Below are 20269 nucleotides of genomic sequence, written 5' to 3' on the forward strand. Positions count from 1 at the left end.
CCCCATCTCATTAGGGCACGTCAGCTAGGAGCTCAAACCTCCTTGGCTCAGTGAGTCAGTCAGATTTTGATGGGGCCAAAGTCATGGAGGGAGACCAGAGATTCAATGTTTTAGCTTCTCCTGTTGCACCCTAATTGCTTTCCATTTTTACTGAGAAACTGTTTCCAAGTTAGGTTAATAATAATGTGCTCGTTAGCTAATTGGAGGTAGAAAAGAGGTTTGTTTTTTTTTTTAAAAAAAAGCCCTTCTGAAATTGACTTTTTTTCCCCTTTCTGACTCTTCTATCATTCTTTGAAAGTAGTTATGTACTGACTGTGAAACGTCTCTTGATATTATGGCATCATTTTCATGCTACCCATTTTTTCTCATACCTTCTCAAACTCTTTAAGAAAAGCCAGGTGATGTTAATGTTGGGCGTGGCCAAATTATAAAGGAATCTGTGTTCATAAGTGTGCATGAAGCAAGGAAGAAGGTTAAGCTGAAGTTACCAAGTATTTTATAATGTAATTCTTTTATAAACATATTTCTTTAGAAAACGGGTGACGAGGATCTGTTTGTAACATCTGAATGGTGCCCTACTTTTGGTATTAAAGGGGTAATTTTTGCTGAGGTTAATGAGAAAAGGTGCCATTTCAATCCTTATGGTTGTCATGAGTTACTTAAGGAAAAGAGGAAGAGTGATGCTGGATGGGAAAAGGGTGGCAGATGAGCAGGATGCAGTTGTGAAAGTACCTTGGGGAAGTGATAAGTTTAACGGTAGTGAGGATGACAAGGCTACGTGCAAGTAGACCTGTCCCCAGTAACCATGGTGTTCTCTGGATGATGAGACCAGGGTAGGGAGTCTGCTGGCTTTAGCAGAACTGCCCTGGGCTTGGGCAGTAGAGAATTCTTCCTCCGATTCCCTTTAATGGAATTTGAGCTTTAATTTGAAGCTTGATCTGTCATAATCTGTTTTATTGTAACATTAAATAGCTTACTAAAATAGTATAATTAATGGTAATGACTGAATTTCTTTACACATTCTGCCATAGAAATACGATTCTGATCCAAGATGATGTGCCCAGATAATGCCAAAGGGTTAGCGCATTAGCTTCTATAATTGCTTACTGTTACAGTAGTGTTGTGGCTTCACTCATCATAATAGAGCAGCATTGTCAGAGACATGGAATAGATGTTTTAAAGAAAAAAATGGATGGATTTGTCTTTAAAAACTGCAGAACCAGATTAAGTTCAAGGTACAACAGGAAAAAAGAAAACCAGTGTACGAGAAGCACCCTATAATTCCAATGCAACTGTTAACTTCAGCTTTTTTCTGGCCTTCTGTTGGTCCAGTTCAACACACAAAGCTAGATGAAAACAATTACCATTTGTTGCTTTTTTTTCTTTTTGATTCCAAGCAGTAAGTCAGCTTTGTGCTTGCTTGGCATGCAGTTAAATAGCTGTAGGCTGCTGTGGCCATGCCACTCAAGGCCATGGCTCCATGAATATTTCTTTCAGCAGCAGAGCTAGCTGGAGTCACTCTGCTTGAATTCACCAGGCAGTCTGTGTACTGCTTTCTTGTGATACAAGGTGAAAAGGAATTGGATGAAACTACCTTTTACTACACATTTTTTGTGTGATATTAACACCTACATAGTTATTTAGTGTAATTTAGATGACATGCAGTAACACGCTACCTGCGAAAACCATTTTTTTCCCCAAGCCTCCCAGTGATACATGCCAAATAGTGAAAAATTCAAGACAGGCTCCCTTTGATTTGGACAAATCATCAGTCCCAGCAATGTATGTCAGCACCAAAAAAAGGAAGTGTACCACAAAATATTTGAATAGCAGTTACTTTTCAAAAATTTGTGATCTGCTCACTGTGTTGAGAGTGGAGAATAGAAAGAAATGAAGCACAAGTAAATCCTTATGCACTGGTCACATATCATAAAGAATTTGACCACTTTTACTGCTAAATACGAGTAGCTACATGCTGTCAATTGTAGCCCTTCTGCCAACTAGAGCGATCCTAACAAATGTTTTACATCACAGTCAGGCTTGCAGAATCCTCAGCGGGCAGCAGATAGCCTGATTTGGAGAAGAAAAGGGCACATCTCCGGTGTCCGTGCTGGTTCTCCTAGATAATCTCGTGAGGGTGCCCCTGTGTGTGCACACATTCACACACGTTTGTACAAAGGAGCTGATTTTTTCTATTCTTTCTTTGGTTGACTGCATTGCCAGAGGGAAGGAGAAATGCTCTGTGGGAAAACGTGTGTCTGTAATGGAGGATTAATTAATGTTAGCAAGAAGGTTATATTATTTAGATCAAGACAATTTGTGTAGTCCTTAAGGGAATGGAAAAGAAATATGCATCTTTTTAAACATCAAGAAAAAAATACACTAAATCCTTATCATTCTTAAGCAGAAGATGGAATATTTTCCTTTATTAATTTTAAAAGATCCTAGTGAAATTCAAATACCAGAATTTTGACTTGGGAAAGGTACAACTGAAATACTGTTCTCCTAGATTATTTTCTCTAGTGAAGAGCAGCTTGTGTATGCAGGTATACTTTGAATTAATGACTTGAAACCTAGGGAAGCAGATTGTGTCTTGTATAAATGGGTCTCCCTTTTTAACCAGCATTTATTAGAATCTGACATTAGGGGAATTGTCAGTTTGCCCAAGATGGATTTAGGAGCTGTATTGTCTTCCCATTCACAGAAGGGGTATGATTTTTGCATAAAAAGAGAAAAAATGAGGTCTTCTGGGGACTAAGCAGCTGTATGTCATTGCCTCACGCCATCACCTCTGGAGGTGCTGGTCCCATCGTGGAAGGGATCAGCACAGAAGAGATCTGTGCTACCGGTGATGTTGAACTGTGGAAGAAACAGGATGGGCACAGGTACAGAGTAGACCTTGAAAGTCTTTGTTAGTCTTTTCATCGACACAGTGGCATCTAGAAGTTGATGCTGTCTTGGTTAAATCAGATGCAAGTTATGTCTTTTGATTCTTCTCAGAAAGAACAGGTCTTCAAACAAGAATTATAAGATAAAGGTGGGGAGAGGAAAAAAGTATTGAAACATTTACATGGTGCAGAAACAAACAGCCTGATGTGACTAAATGAAACTTCAGTCACCATGGCATCAAGGTCAAGAGCATTTTACAGATCTGAACTTTTATATTGAGTGAAGAGTTGGCCTGGTCAAGTTATAAATATGCAGATAGATTGACGGTGTGACACCCCTGGGAAGCAATAAGATGTGGATATAGTTCTCAATTCTACTCATATGGAGAGTTATTAGTGACCTTTAAACTGTAGAATATTCGTAAGCACCCAGTGAAGACACTAACAGAAAAACTAAATGAGCTATCTATCTTGATGCTTACTCTGGGGGAAATTGGGACATTCTCAGATAGGGAATGAATCTGGAAAGAAAAAGGTCCCAAACTGAAATGTCAATGGAGGACAGAGTTGTGCAGATCATAGCTCACCAGAGCAGTCAAAGCACTAGTTGAAAAGGATTCCTCGGGCTGATAATATATGCCTAGATTTTCAGAAGGTTACTCTGGTAAAATGTAAATCTGTGTAAAACAAATGTATTTGGGCAAAGCATAATGTCATTGTGAGATATGATAGAAAATTTTATAAAGTAATAGTGGTTTACTAAAAATGATCACTTTACAATGTCCACTACTAAAAGTGGTCATGCAGCACAATGCAGAAGAGTGATAGATACCACGGAACTAGAGCTATTCAAAATATTCATGAATGATATGGGAAAAGGAGGGAGTAGTGAAGTGACAGAGTTTGTGTTAACACAAACTTACTTAGGTTTGACAGTCCTGAAGCTGATGGTGCAGATAAATTGTTGCAGATGGATGGAACAGAGAGGCTGAGTAATAAAATGGTAAATGAAATTCAGTGCTGCTAGGTGTGAAGCAATGCACAAGAGGAAAAATAACTCCCACTATCCATGCCATATATGTTCAAAATTAGTCATTGCAGATTTCTCTGGAAACAATACTCCTGTGGTTGGCAGAAGTCAAAAACATCAGCCAAATCATAGTAAAGAAATGGCAGTTATAATCAGAAAATCAAAAATGTCTGTTGGAAATTATGAGGAAAGTAATAAGACAACAGCAGGAAACACCATTAATGCTGTCTTTAAATCTGGGCTGGGTCCGTATTTAGTACAGCACAAGCATAGGGATGACATAGTTTGAGTATGTGGACAAGAGGAGGATGAGGAGAGAGGGATCAGCAAGGACTGTTTTCTTACAAGATTGAGGTAGTAGAGAATGGTTAATGGCATGCAATGCTGCTGACCCTTCCCATTCACTACTGATCTCTAATAGAGGCAGAAGGCTCTACAGATTCAACAGAGAACCCTTTGGTCCTACACAGTGGGGAGGTTTGTCTCTGTTCATCTTTGAAGCTGTATTCCTTGACCAACAGCTTTCTGTAATGTAGCTTTGGTAAATTCTCAGTTTTGGAATATTCAGATTATCCATCCAGCAGCATTATAGACTATTAGGACTAAGCTACTTCTTGCTTGCTGTAGTTGTGCTATAATAAATATTCATAGCTTCATTACAGTTTATGGTTTCTCAACATACTTAGTAAGGGATTATTCTGGGGCTTTGTTTTAATGAGGCACAAAAACTTTAATAGTCCTTTCAGAGCCTTATGCAACAGTATGTTTTGCTTCTTCTAAAAGCTAAATAACTCTTGTTTTGAATGATTTAGTAGCAAACTCACTTAGTTGCTGTGTTGTGGTTCAATGGTCTGCAAAATTTTCTTTTTTGAAATACAAACCCATTATGTAAATACTAAAGAGCATCTTCAGGAAAACTAACTTCAATTTGTTTTTGTCTTTTTTAAAAAAAAATTTGTTTGTTTCAAACTTTGCAAGATCACTCACCAGACCTTTTTTTTTTCTTCAAAGAATGCAAAACCAAATTGCTTTCTGACTAAAAGCATAAGTTTCAGCCCAGAAGCAATGTTCCAGCTGAGTTGGACACCCTCTGAAAATTGAGGATAGATAAAGAGGGATTTACAGAGCAGATTCCTGAGAAAGGTTGTTAATGTCATTTTGAACTGTGATTTCAAAACCTGGTTAACGTCTATTATTTGGTCCCTTCATCCTCTTGTTCTTGAGTTTTCTGCTTCCTGAATTGCTCCTTTGCAGCATAGACTGGTACAGGTTTCAGGTTGGATATTAGGAAAAATTTCTTTTGAGAAAGAGTGCTGACGCATTGGAACAGGCTGCCCGGGGAGGTGGTGGAATCTCCATCCCTGGAGGTGTTCAAGAACTGTGGAGATGTGGTACTCAGGGACATGAGTTAGTGGGCAATGTTGGTGATAGGTGGACGGTTGGACTTAGATGATCTTAGAGGTCTTTTCCAACCTTAATGATTCTGTGATTCTATGAACCGCCCCAAAACACTGCTATCCACAGTACCTGAAGGTCTAAACTCAAATTTGTAAGAAGCTGTGAGAATAGATTTTTCTACAAGTCCAGTTTCTTCCACAGAGGAGCCCAATTCCCTCCAATGGGTTTATACACTTCTGGGACACAGTTCTTGGGACAAAATTTTTAATCAAAAAAGCTTCTTACCTAATTAGGGAGCCTTGCAATTTCAAGGCTATAAGAGCTAAAGGTGAATGAATTCTGAAACGCAGCAATTCCTGGCACAACCGGTGGAAGGTTTTGACCTTACGGATGTGAGCAGTCCATAAAACAGAGCCCTAAAATGCCAACAAAATATTTCGTAAACAGTTGGAGTGAGATTGTGAAACTAACTGATACTATTTGTCACACAGCGGTGTTTATTGAGCCATTAAGTCTATGTTATGAAAGGACAGGTCATTAGCAGAGTGGGCGCCATGCTGGTAGAAAGAAAATATGTGAGAGGTGGAAATAGCTGGGGAATAGTGTAACATTTTGACTTATTTTTTCCTTTTCTAAACACCAGAAAAAATAAAGTGTTTAATTAACTGTTTGCTCTGAATTTAACAACTTTCCCTTAGTTCGTTTGCTTAAGTGCAGCAGCAATCAAGAACACATTAGCTAATGTTGAAGCTCAGCAAGGGAAGAGGCTAGAGGCAGGTGCTGGGGTCAGTGTGTGGAGAATCAAGTGACCATCAGTCTCCTCCTGTTTTAGTTTGTCTGCAGGAGCTTCCCAGAGTCACGGTGGCACAGAAGGAGTCACCAGTCATTTGCAGATGGAGCTATGAGGATTTTTATGAATAGATTCAGCTGGAAAAGGTCTGCAGTTGAGGAGGTTTGCAGTGATGACTGGCACATTGCATTGTCCTGTGAGTTTGTTCTCTTTGCTGTGTGCTCCATCCCTTGTCAAATAGGATAGTAAAGAGATTATGGCACCAAACAGAAGTCAAGAAGGCTTAAGCTGCATTAATTCTCTTCCCCACATTCCCTTGAACTAATGAAGATTTGAAAAGCAACATGAAGGTATGTTTTCAAATTTTCAGAAGTTAAAAATCCCCCACATTATAGAAACTAAAATAAGTAGTTAAGAAGATATAAAAGGGGATATGTTTCCTGGTAAAGACAAGCACGTTTATTAAAAAGAAAATGTTAGGGATCTGCTGGCAGATGTACGCTCAAATATTCTGGCCACTTCCCAGGCAGAGAAATGCCTTGATTTATGGTTACCTGAAGCTCCTACAGCAGTTACAGCTTGGTTGTTTTCAAAGGTGATATTGTTGTTATTGTTGTGTTTGTTTGTTTGATTTTATTTTAAACATGGACATGCTGATCGATGGTCTCTCTGTTGCATCTCAATGGTGGCTGCATATTTGTCGTGAGCACAGATAATTAAGGATTCAACACTCAGCTCAAACTGTGTGAGTTCCTTTGGTTAGGGATAAGGGTTGCCTCTGTGTGTTATCTTCAGGTGTGTTCCTACCATGATGAAATACTGCTTGTGGAGGATTTTAGAAGTGTTAAAAGAAGGAATAGAAATATTCCATTTTGGCTTCACTTTGATCATGATTCATAGCTATTTGTGAAGGTAGTCAGTCAATGTAGTAGCACTGGGATGAACTCAGCATTCTGTATTTTCATACAGTTCTCTCTATTGTGAAGTTTTGTGCCAAGTATCAATTCATTCTAACAATATATAGCATTCCATTTAGGGACCAATTTATCCTTGATTTGGAAAGTAACCCAAAGCAATATCCCGTGTGTGACTGCTCAGATCTAGTAGGAAGAGAACCAGGAAAAGTGTCCCACACTAAAAAAAAACAGTTGCAGCACAGGAGCTGAAAGATACGGGTTACTGCATTTCAATGCATTAAGTAGACTTCATAGGTAAAAACTTTTTTTTTCTTTTCCTTTTCTCCCTCTTAGGTAGTTGTTATATTTCTGTAAAAGCATGTTTAATCTTGGCCAATTAAATTTGCTAGCACTCAGCGCTTAACAGGTCTTTTCTTCTTTTCTTCTTTTTTTTCTTTTCCTTTTTTCTTTCTTTCTTTTTTTTTTCCCCCAAAAAGAAGCATTTATTGATAGTAATAAACCTTTCAACCTCTCTTTGAATTAAAAGAGATGGTAGAAGAAATCATTAAAAATAAGTATGAGCTTGATTTTTGATTTTCACATACTTTAACCTTAACTGATTTTCTTTTAATCCCTGGTGTGTTTTAAATCAGTTGCCAAAGGTACCTGCTTCTTTCACTTGCTTGCAGTGGCAAGCTCAAGTAACTCTGAAAGAAAAGCCAACATTAGACAGCTTTCTGGTGATGTAAGATTAAAGAAAGGGTATACAGAATCTTCAAAATGCCCCCTCTTTAAAAGCCTAGTGAGAGTTCATGAACACTTACTGAACTCAAGCCATGATAACATGACCACTTGATCTTATAGGCTCAGCAGAGCTGGTGGGACATGATGTATTTGCAATTATCTGGAAGTCCCGTCCTTGGAGACACTCAAGGTTAGGCTGAATCAGGCTCTGAGCAACCTGATGTAGCTGTAGGTGTCCCTGTGCATTGCAGGGAGTTGGACCAAACGACCTTTAAGGGTCCTTTCCAACTCAAAAAATTCTATGATCTAATCATGTAGTCTGTTCCCTTACTCCACCATAGGATTCACTATTCCCAAAATGTTAACAGCTCTTGAAGTTTTTGCAGGAATATTGTTGGGTTTGATCAATTTGTAGCTGGTTGTTAGTATCATGGATAAACACCTGCCATTCTCAAACCAGGAGATTAAAAAAAAAAAAAAAGTACAATTATTTATTAACTTTAACACTGTAGAGGTGAGATTTGCAAAAGTGTATGGAGTGGACATTTGTGAAATCCTCTCTGATTTCAAAGGAGAAAAAGATACACAGAGCTTCACTGTTTAGTCATATTGTTGATATGCTCCTGTCTGAGGGAGCCTTCATTCTTTTTCTATTTTGCCACCAAAAAACTCTGCACCTGGCCATCATAAATGCCTGGAAGAGGGAAGCTAGGGGTGTGATCCTCTCTGCAATGATGCCAATAGCAGACTCTGAGATAGCATGTTATCACACACCCAGACAGATGCCAAAATTGTGTATAGCAGTGCTGCATAGTGCCGTTCTCCAAAGTTTTCCTTATTTCTCTGTTTGGCGTAGATTGATAAAGTTACACGATGCAATGCAATGTGGCCATTGGAAAGCTGCTGGAAACCTGTTGGGAAGCATAGGTTGTTCTCCCTCCGGTGCTGCTGCTGGCACAAAACCACCATTTTCCTTAGAGCAGCATTGACTAAACAGGGTTGGTAAATGCTGTGCTCATCAGCCTGGAGAGAATCTTATGCTCACTGGGTTATAAAGCACGTTAAAAGCTTTAACAGGCTTTATGTGAAGATTAGTGAAAATGTGTGAGTTGGGCTCTTTTTGGGTCATCCTTCCATATGTGGGTTGCTGCCATACAGTGGGTAAGTAGCCAAGGAGGAGATGTACCTCCAAAAGGACTGTGCAGCTCCATTCCCAATTCAGTCTAATGTTTAAATCCCTTTGATCCCAGCTCAGGCACTTTACTGCACCCTGAGAGGAACCAAGGGTTCATTGGGACATCAGAAATTACTGTTCTTGTCTCCTGGAAGACAAGAATCTGTGTTTATGGCAACACTCAGGATAGCAAACTAACAACAAGGACAACATTTTTACAGGGTAGTTTAGAGTCTCAGTCAAAAATAATGGACCATAATGTGCCAAACTGCCCATTGGTTCAAACGGAGGGCTGGTAGTAAAAGTGCTTTCTAGTGTCCTGCTAACATCAGACCTACACACTAATAACCCTATAAAAAAGAAACATTTAATGGTGAACATTCATAGGCTAGTTGAACAAAGGCCTTAGCCAGCCCCTAAGAAAGTCAGTGGAAAATTTTCCCTCAATATCAGCAAGTTTTGAATCTTCAGCTGTGTCCCATCTTATCAAGAGGATGGTATGCAGAATTTGATCGCAGCATCAGATGCCGTTTTCAGCAAAGCAAACAATCTTTTTTCTATTGCCTCCAAGGTGCCAGGCCATAAAAATAAACAACTTTTTACACGAAAGCTGTAACATCATTTAAAGTGGAAGGACTCCTCTGTTTCAGTTATGGTAAATGGTTATCTACCGCTAGAATAGGAAGGCATTAAAACCTGACTCCCAGGTTTGTTACCTAATTCTACCTCAGTATCTTTATATAGCTTAGAGGAAGAAAAGTGTTCTTTCTGCTCCGGGTCACACAAGGTTCAGTGTGATGAAACAGACCTGTGGCAGATGAAGTCAACAAATACCGTGTTTCAGTGGTATCTCTCAGAGATCCCTTCTGAGAAATCCTATATCTGCTCCCTTTGGGCAGATCCTTACCTAGATTTTATTCTGTCAAAGCCTGCTATGGAGAGCTGCAGTTCTTCCTGCCGTATCTCCTTGCTCTGTGTTACAAGCTAAATAATGATGGCATGTTTTCCAAAACCTGAGCAATTGTTCTCATTCTGCAATGGACTCAGGTAACTGTGAGTAACTGCTGTGTCATGACAACAGCAGCTGTATTCTTAATGAACACATGAGCATCAGGGACTTTGACCAAGCATAATGTCTGAGATCTGTAGGTCCGATACAGCATATTGCTGCTTTTAGTAGTGAATGAGCTGCTTGATGCAGCACTTTGCAGCAGCCCCCAACAAGTGTATCAGAAAATCCTTCCAGTGTAGCTGTAGAAAGCTGCATTGTGCACCTACACTTTCTCTCTTTAGCAGAAGCTGAACCCTTCATTTCATCCATCCTTAGAAGAGAGAAGCAAGTTACTTCACAACATTGCAGCCTGTTACTCTCTCATACATGTCTTCGGAAGCTTCTGGGTGCAGAGACTGCCCTTAGCACACTATTACTGCCTGTGACCAGAGGTAACCCTAACTAACCAGACTTTCTGGTAGGGGATGGAAAGAAATCCACAGTGGAATCAATTTTTATTTTCTTATAATGGAGATTACAGAAGAAGGCAGCTGGCTCCAGAATCCCTGAATGGGATTCTGAGCATTATTATAATATAAATTGCCAATGGAAAGAGGACTCTCACATGAGAGTGTCCCAGCCTGTAGATGAAAGCAGAGGGTTATATCATCGCATATGGCCTCTGCCCATATTGCTCATGTGACACTGCCTGTCCATGTTAACATAAAGTCTTGCCAATGGCTTGACAGGGTCATCGTCTAGGTTTAGGTCTAGGTGTCCTGCTAAGGATGCTGGAAAGCTCAGGATGCCCTATGCTCCCTTGAGCAGCTGCTGGATCTACCAGAATCTATCAGCGAAAGCATTGCTGCTCAAACTGGTGGTGAGCCTCATCTAGTCATCAGCCTTATCTTCAAGAAAGTCCTCCGATATCTTTAGAGGACAGGCTAGATTTGTGATACTTGAACCTTCTACCTTAGAAGGTTCCTTTCAACTGAATTACTTCTATTCTACTTTACTCAGCTGTGAAGCAATGGTATCAGAGTAGGGTTAGACCAGTGACAATGAAAGAACATTAATTACAGACACTGAAAATGATCATTATTATTCACTGAGTGGTGCCTACAAGCTTTATTCAGTGTTTATATTCTTCTTTTTTATTGTACAGGCCAAATCCTCCCCTATGCTTTTTTAGGACTGGATGGCATAAACTTCACATGTACCACGAGCTTCCCAATATTTGTGGTGTAATCTGAGGATGAATAGTACAGTCCAACTGCAAAAATAGTGAGAACATTGCTTGGATGACATAATACTGGTAAAGGTATTTAAATCTGACTCTCTCACTCGTACAAAAGGTGTTTTCTTTTTTCTTTCTTTTTTTTCCTTCTTCTTATTATTTGGCTTTGAAACACCCATATGAATTTTGTTCAGTTTTTCATAGTGAACAGGAGCTCTCCAGGGAGGAAAGCCTCAGCACGCTTGGTGTATATTTCAGACATAGATGTCAGCTTTATAGCAGAGAGTTTGTGTGTAAAGATATTGGAAAGACAATCAAAACATCCCATGAACTCAAACACGCTTAAACAAAACCAGATGAAAATCAAAGGAACAATTTCTTGGGAATGTGCAGGATACTAATGAATATTATAGATCAAAGAGCTAAGGGTATATTCTCCCTGTGTTCGGCAGATTTTGCCTGCCAGACTTACAGGCCTTATTAATTACAGCTTAGAGAGTAGTCCAAAGAAATAGTGGCACAATTTTCAGAGTTCCCAATCCTTACTTGTGCCCACATATTGTAGTTATAGGTGGCTAATAGTGCCGAATTACTAAACTTTTCAGTTTTAGCTGGATTTATCCAATTCTAATGCACAGGAAATGATGAAGGATAAAATAGCTTGCAAAATTCAACAGCAGCAACTCCTGTGCCTGCAGAGATGCGCATCATGGAGATTACCTAGGGTGCTAGCATAGTGCAGTGCTGGAGATGGAATCATGCTATGACATTCTGCACTGGATGAACATAACAAACAAGAATTGTTATTTTCCACCGTTGGAATAACCGCAATTGTTACTTTTTTTGAACTGTCTTCCCCCCCCCCTTTTTATGGACACAGACAAAAATTGGCATTTGGGATTTTTTCTTGGTGTTTAAATCAAAAATTCATTTTTATATCTAAGCAAACCCCTATTGTACTTCTTAAAGGTTTCAGAATTTAATATTTTCCTTCTATTAGCTATGAACCAGCACATATGAGAAAATTAAAATTAACAAACTCTCCTATTTCCTAAGCCAGCAATACTTTGGCTTTTACTAAATCTCGGTGTCTGAAAGCCAAACAATAGGACCAGCTCTATGCACACTCGTTCTGCATTCACTACTCAGTATTCAGATGTTGTGAGCCAAGAGAGCGACTTACTTAGCAAGAAGAGTTAGCACATAGTTATTCACAGGGTAGGCTAGTAGCAGCTCTCTTCTCTGGGAGAATAGGAGGGTCTCTTCCAATATATGTTTTTGGATAGGATGGGGAGAGGCCCTGTCATATATCTCCGCTAGGTTTCACTTTGTTAAAATTTCACCTTTTCCCAGCATCTCTGTTTTCGTGTGTTTCTGTGAAAGATAATTAGCCTTCAACCGATAACAACCCCATTACAGAAACAGCAAGCCTCCTTAAGGGAGGCAAGAACAGCTCAAACCCTGCCAGGCAAGGAAGAACACATCTCAGGCTTTCTTTCCAGATTTCCCCTCCCACCATGTGGCATCCTGCTGCTACCTCCAGCTTTATCCTCTCTGCCTTTCCCTCAAGAGGTTATATTGCTTTCATCTTTGCATTTACAGATCTTTCAATGACCTGTCACAACATGAGCTCCCAGCAGCAATAGGGAAAACGCTGATTTAGGCTGGAGGTGGTTGAAAGCTCACTCCTTTTATTCTTCTTTCCAAGTCCTGTTAAAAAGAAGGAGTAAGAGGACCTCCTGAGTCTTCCCAAAATCCAGTTCTTTGCAGGTGTGTACTACAGAGTAGCTCATGTGTATTGATTGTATCAAATATCCCATTGCTCACTGGTGCTTTTTGCATAAGAAGTGCCAGGAATATTGCTGTCCTTGACCAAACCTTGTGATTAGGTATCAGGGAGTGGTGTTGAACTCATTTTCAACTAGGCATGATTTCAAATGCAGCTGTTCCCAAGGTCTGCAAATCTAAAATCAGGTTGTGTTGATATACATGTCATGTCTTTTTCTATCATCCTTTGGTTATTTAGACTTGGTATGCACAATGCTAAGAGTAATAACTCACTCTAACGTTCCAAAACCCACAGAGATGAATAAGAACCATATGTGAAGAGTGGCAGCTGCAAAAATCACCCCAGCCTCTGTCCTTCTGTTTGTATTCACACAGAACAGAAATCCCCATAGAGCCACCCAAGTGAAGCATAGAAACACTTTCTTCTTCACTTACCTATACAGAAGTCCCAGTATGTAGGTTCCTATTAGTGTTACACCTCACAAAGGAAATGTGCCTGAGCATTTGCCATGTATTGCCCATCAGGCTGCATTCCTAGCCCAGCAAACACTGCGTTTGGAGTTGCAAAATGCTTAGAGTGCTTTGTGTCTGAGTCATGGTGCAAATTTAGCACAGAGTTAACGGTGCAGCAGTGAGCACTTCATTCAGGAAAAGAATCGATTGCACCGTTCCTCTAAGCAAGATTGATCTGGGATGTGTAGGAAAGCTGCTTGGCTAAAGAATTTTAAAATACAGCAGCCTGTGTGAACACAAAGGGAATAACAGAAGGTGTCAGTGATGAGCTGCTAACACGAAGGATGAAAATACAGTTCTCCTAACCCCATGAAAATGGGTAGGGGGTGGAGAGAAAACCATAATCTTGTCGTATTTTCAGTGCAGAAACCAAGAGATAGGAGCAAAATCTGGAAATGCATTAATAGCAACAATTATGATAATGAATTGGTGAGCAAAAAAAGTCACAATTATCATTTCAAAGCATTAGCAATGACTTCAATTTTATTTATTTTTCTGAAAAATGGTCTGCAAACAAAATGTTGATGGAATGGAAAATACGTTTTGTCACAGCACATCAAAGTAGACCATTTCAACTTTTTCCTTTCCTCATCAAAATGGATTAATTCCAATTCTCTTCCAAAGAAAACAGAATTTGTTTTGAAAGGAGAAATATTCAGTGAATAGGATTTCCAGCTGTCTTTAAAAAAAATCGAATAGGCTATGGAGATGATCATCACAGCATTGTTGCTAGGGGTGAAATGCTAGGGGTGAAAAGAGTGAAGGTGAAGGGCGTTAAACACTGTCTGGTCTATCACAACTAGTTATGCTGACAAGTGCTGTGAATTAATCTTTTGAGAACTGTTGATATGTGCACTACTGGCAGCATCCTGAGTTCCTGGGCTTCAGCTCCAGCTGTCTGGACTTTGCAGGACTCATGTTCACTTCCATCAAGCCACTTCCGAATTTCTCACAATTATACCTTGATTAACTTGGCATGAAGAAAAGTCTCTGAAGAGCAATGCATGCAATGTGCCATTTCTTTCCTGGCTACTCCATAACCAGCTGAAACTAATGAGAGGTTTCCTACTGATTTCAATGGGCTCCATAACTGGCCCATAGAGGTGTGGCATACTTACTAATGGTGGTGTTAGAAGGACTGGCAGAAGAAAAACAACTTTTGCTAGAGGTATGTGAGTTAGGTAATTTCATTGGGTAATGGAGTTATGAAGCAGTATTAGGGAGGTTTTGCTGACTTATAAATTGTAAATCTATGTACTTTGCTGAGGGGCCCTATCTTATGCTGTATATTAACTTACATCATTTGATTTGCAAATAGACAGAGACAAGTAACTTATTTTGGGTATGCTGCTATTCAATTTACATAGCAAATAGAGCCTGAGATGTGTGTGAAAAATTCCCTGGACAACTGTATGCAAGTTGTTTAAAACTTTGCTTCTGCCATGAGACATGCAGGTGGCTGAGTGCCATCTCAAGGAATGCATGAAATTTACAACATTCATTTTAGAGATGTTTGCTCAGAAAATAATATCCTAAGGTTGCTTTGGAACTTGCAAATCAATTTCTCACCTTAAAGAATTTGTGATACAAAAATTTTTTTGACTGCAGCAGTCTAGAATAAGCCACTCTGTTGGCAAAAAGGAAACATGAACCATTACAGGGAGTAAAAGAGATGCAAGTACCAGAGTTAAGCTGGAGGAGGGAAGCGTGAAGTATAGAATCTAGGAGACACTGAAGGAAATACCATCCACAACAGCCTCAACCTCTCTGGTTTGGGTGAATTCTCAGCAGCAGGATTTCATTAATTTATCTCTTTCATTAATCATTCTCATTTTCCTTCTCTGTGACTTGATTCAAGCAAACAGCAGCACCTGAAGTGTGTGGAGGGAAAAGGTGCAGCATCTGTCTTTCAAGTGACCCACTTTTCTTTTTAGGCAACTTCTACGCCCTATCCAGGCATTGGAGTTTCTCTCCTGGATAATGTAAAATGACACTAACTGGGCTATTTATATCACTGCAAAGTGACTACATGATGGGATAATTAGCAGTGCTATATCTGCTGGAGTGAACGATAACACTAACGCATTTTCATGTAAAGCAACACAAACAACAGTGCCTGCAGGTTAGACAGTACCTGAGCAGCTGATACGACTCCTGCACTGTTATTTCCAGGAGGCAATATCTACCAGCTTCACTCATGCACGAGGCACAGCTGTAATGCTTGTTTTATTACCTCTTGCAGTGCTTGCCCTCTATGCAGGCAAACGATTTTTGCAAGCAAATTTGCTTTGGGCAAGTATGAGTATTCAAGATATATTTTGCAAACAAGTTAAGTTGTGTAGATTTGTAGATCTGATAGCTAAAATGTGACCCTCAGATGAAAAAGTCTACGCTGTTCATCATTCAGTCTCACATTGTTACTCCTGGGTGGAGTCCAACAGCTTGTGCTGTCCTTTGGTTTACATGTAATTGCAGAAAACATAGCTAGTCTTTTAGCCTGAAGCCATGGAAGTGTAAGCATGATCCTTTTAGCCTGTATTAAGGTAAATAAGAAAGATTCTAGCTTTGCTGATGAAACCTTTGGCTTTTTTAAATATTAGCATAGAAACAAAGAACAAAAACCTGCTATGCTCTGTTTCAGTGTATGTCAATGGTTAATCATCCTCATTAAAAAATGTGTAATATGAATTTGCTCAATTTCAATTTCCATAAATTGGATGTTAATTTTTCTATGCAAGATTAAAGGACCATTTTGTATATGTTATTTTTCCCCCAGGAAGGTTACTAATATGCTAATCATGGCTGACTCAAGTCATCTTTGAGATAAGATCAAATTGTCTCCCTGTAAATATTTTTCTCCATCCCTTGAGCAATGTTTGTGTCTCCTCCCTGCACACCCTGTAGTTTTTCAACATCCTCTTTAAAATGTCAACACCAGAACTGGACATGCCATTCCAGTATGCAGGAAGTGTGCCAGCGTCAGGTGAATATTGCCAGGCAGGGAACTAAAGTCACTGCCGTCCTTCTCTTCAGTGCTTGCCTCATCCAAGGAATGAGATTGTTCACCCATTGTATCACCCTTTCAAAGTACATTGAGTAGTTCCTTTGTTATGAACTATAAATATTACTCACTGGTTACTAGGATTCTGTTCCTCACTTGGTATCGAGTTTAGATCAGTAATATTGTGTTTCCTTTGGCTAAGATGCACTTTGTTTGGATGGACAAAACTTTCAAAGCAAAACCTGTAATTGCCCTTATTGACCATTATTCATCATATTCCTCTCTGAGGAACAATTCTGTATTTACCTTTAGCTTACCTATAGTGTACCCCTTGGGAAGATGGAATAGGAACTCTAAAACCCAGCCTTGTAGTGCCCTAATTCTAATGTAGATCTGTTTCATATTTCACAGAAAGATGAGGAAAGTCCTATTTAACCTTGGTAAAGAATAGTATTATGATTTTGAAAAGAAACTGGAGAGTGACATGTAGGTGAAACATTCTGTCAATGTTCCAGTGCTGTCAGCTAGTGTGAAATATGCCACCTCCATGACTAGAATTTATCCCTTCTCCAGCCTGCAGCTGCTTTGTGTTAGCAGAGATTCCTGCCACCAATTTATCTGGATTCCATAAGCACGTTCGCCTAAGATAAAAAAAACTTTGGGCACAAATCTGTTAGGTATCTATCAGGTCTTTACCTGGCAAATTATCCTAGTTCTGTCCAATGAGCTCTGACACAACAATTCAATATCTGAAGACCAAAATAGCTTTTCACAAAGTAGAAGCCAAATATCTATTTTTTTCAATATCAAGGTTACATGTGAAGCCAGTTCTAAAAACCCTCTAGTGATCTATAGTAACAAGAAGATTAAAATGCTGTCTCTGGCGTACAAGTCCAGGATTGTAAAGTGGTATCTTATTGAACAAAGCTGCTGCCACAAAGACAGTGTCTTGCTGACTGTATTATGCAGAGCACAACCGCCAAGCTTTCAGGAGAGTCGTTTAACAGAAACTGAGAACAATAAGAAAAATATCTAAAGAGTGTTACTTTCCAGCTAATTTACTCTCATATTATTTGAAAGTGCTGCTGCAGCTTCCCTCCTACAGGACAGGGCACATCACTGTATCTCTCTCAAATAACCACTCAAATGGTGCAGTGAACTTCCAAGTGGTATGAAGACCTCTGAGAAAGTAAATGGGAATAAATGTTTATCATCTGTTCTGATGCAAAAGCTAGCAGACTGTGCTGAGGAACCATCATGGGTAAATTCAAAACAAAGAACCTACTTTATTAAATTCACTGTTAAGCTGTGTAGCTCCTTGCTTCAGCATGTCTCAAACACAAGAAGAACGATGTGATTTCAAAACATTACCCTATAAGGTAATAGAAGAAAAAGCCTTACAATATTTTCTGGGGAGACCTGAGAGCGGCCTTTCAGTATCTAAAGAGGGGCTATAAGAAAGAAAGGAACAAACTCTTTAGCAGGTTCTGTTGTGGTAGGACAAGGGAAAAGGGCTTCAAACTGAAAGGGATTGGATATAAGGAAGATGTTTTTTACAGTAAGTGTGATAAGGCACTGGAACAAGTTGCCCAGAGAGGCAGTGGATGCTCCATTCTTGGAGACACTCAAGGTCAGGCTGGATGGGGCTCTGAGCACCTGATTTACCTGTAAGTGTCCCTGTTCATTGCAGGGGAGTTGGACCAGATGACCTTTAAGAGTTACTTCCAACTCAAATGACTCTATGATTCTATGTTCCAGAGAAATTTCACCATAATTCTCTGCTCTTGTATTCTTCTTTTATGTATCTGCTAGTAAGAACTGGAGCTCTAACCCAGTAGACCTTTTTTAGGTAATGTTTACCTTCTTACAGAGTTACACACATTCCCTACAATAGCAGTCAGCTAATTTCTTCTAGAGTTTAGTGGGATGTTAGTATGAGGAAGATGAAAGAGATTTATTGCCCTCAACCAACTGGAGACAAAGTAAGCTGAAGGAAAATCTCATTACATAGGGAATCAGACTCAGTATTGACTGGTGGGAAGCAGCTGCTCTAATAGCAAAAAAAAAAAAAAAAAAAAAGGGTCTGGCTACAGATAAGATAGGGTGGCAAAAGGAGAGTGCGGTGTGGTGTGGTGTGGTGCTGTTCTCGTTCCTGTGAAGGCCAGAGTGTGTGAGTTGTGCTGAGTGTAGCTGGGGCAACACGTTGAGATGAATGAGGCAGAGCTGGACTAGATGATCTTAGAGGTCTTTTCCAACCTTAATGATTCTATGATTCTATTCAATGAGATCTCCTTGAGAAGTACACACCACACCAGGTGAGGTATGTGAGGAGACAGGAGGGGGGAGGAAGAAACTACACCTCCTCTAAGCACCCTGCTCTTCCAGAAAAATCAACCGTACATAGAAAAGCCATATAGAAAGCACCATACAGAAATATAGATCTGCTACCTCAATTCAGAGTATCTTGTTCTCTGAGAAAAGTTATTTTTAGGTGCCCTTCACTAAAAATCATTGCATTTTTCACTGCAGTTTTTCCTCCTTCAAACTTTTCTCCATATTTCATCTTTGGTACAAACTTATTCTGAAACTCAAGTGAAAAACACTCTATTTTGCACCCCTCTAGCCAAATTGGAGAATTGACTGGAAGAATAAAATATAAAAGCTTCTCCCCAACTGTTGCTATTTACTGAATAGGAGAGGGTTAGCTTTTTAGCGGAAGGCAGCACAGAAAGTTAACTACCCCAAGTTGCTGTAGGAGATTGCAAACCCTAGGTGACTGGTAGGATTCACGCTTCCTGGATAATAGGAACATTTTTGAGAATGAAGCCCGGGGTGCTGAGACTGAGTCAGTGTCAAGAAGCAATGTATTCTGGGAAGTTGAAGTCATTGATGGAAAGCTCCTGGTCACTGAAGTCTAAAATAGCTTTGGTAGAGTACAGGTTCAGGCTGAAATAAGGTTGAGGCATTTAATGGTGAAGTGCTATTGTCAGAGTTAGTAGCAATACATAAATAAAGTCTTTGTTATTGACCTTGATGGGAAGTAAATGAAGGCTTTCTGAGATACCTCAAATGCAAAGGTCTACCTCTTGAAGGCATCTCTGTTAAATTTTCTGTTAGATCTAAAGGATCTGACCGTTTATTTCTTACTATGAAACAGTTACAGATAGGAAGGCCGCTTCTGTGGATAGCTTCAACTCTGACTTCAGAAACTTTAATCAACTGAGGGGTCTTCAGGCTGATTTTGTTCTCAGTTATCTCTGTGGAAATTGAGTAGCTTTATCAAAAGCAGCTGATTGTCTAGCAGCAGAGTGGTGGACAGTGTATACTCCATGCAACTCGGTCTTCTAAATAACCTTCCTTGTATTACTTTTCAATGAGTATCTGAAATCACTTCTTTGCAGAACCAGAGGAATAGCAAAATTTAGGCTATTTTTCTGTTTGTTTTTTTTTTTTTTTTATTTCACTCAGTCCTGCACTTAATTAAAAGTGGGAAAAATAAACCTAATATTCAAAAATCAATAAAACCATTTTTGTGAACATTGAACTTTCACTTGCAATTCACAGACTGACAAGGTGGGAGAAGAAACTTGTTCTTCCTGTTATGCTTTAGATTTAAGAGCAATTTAAGCACTCTGAAAAGTGCTTGCATTATGGATGATGGTAGAACAAATTTTATTTTCCATTCCTAGTCTTGTCTATGACTAGCTATATGTTTTACTGTCTTTCCTTGCCTGACATAATTTCTGGCTGCCAAATGAACAGGATGACCCATTCTAATCATTATAGATCCAGCAGTCAATTCCCAGATTTCAGGGAATT

General features: G+C 39.5%; 1 protein-coding gene across 39 annotated transcripts in view; it reads left to right on the forward strand.

The window, feature by feature from the left end:
* LOC110399220 overlaps positions 1-20269 on the forward strand; it is a 585449-nt gene that overhangs the window by 121468 nt on the left and 443712 nt on the right. For 24 of the 39 annotated variants that reach the window (XR_002438981.1, XR_002438982.1, XR_002438989.1 and 21 more), the window contains 4 exons: positions 6149-6302; positions 10217-10363; positions 11077-11232; positions 12751-12918. The exons of 6 other annotated variants lie outside the window; for them this stretch is intronic. The gene's annotated coding sequence lies outside the window, so the exon portion shown is untranslated. 9 more of the 39 variants (XR_002438978.1, XR_002438997.1, XR_002438980.1 and 6 more) reach the window with 6 other exon arrangements.

The sequence above is a fragment of the Numida meleagris genome, chromosome 5, assembly GCF_002078875.1.
Source record: "Numida meleagris isolate 19003 breed g44 Domestic line chromosome 5, NumMel1.0, whole genome shotgun sequence".
Classification (NCBI taxonomy): domain Eukaryota; kingdom Metazoa; phylum Chordata; class Aves; order Galliformes; family Numididae; genus Numida; species Numida meleagris.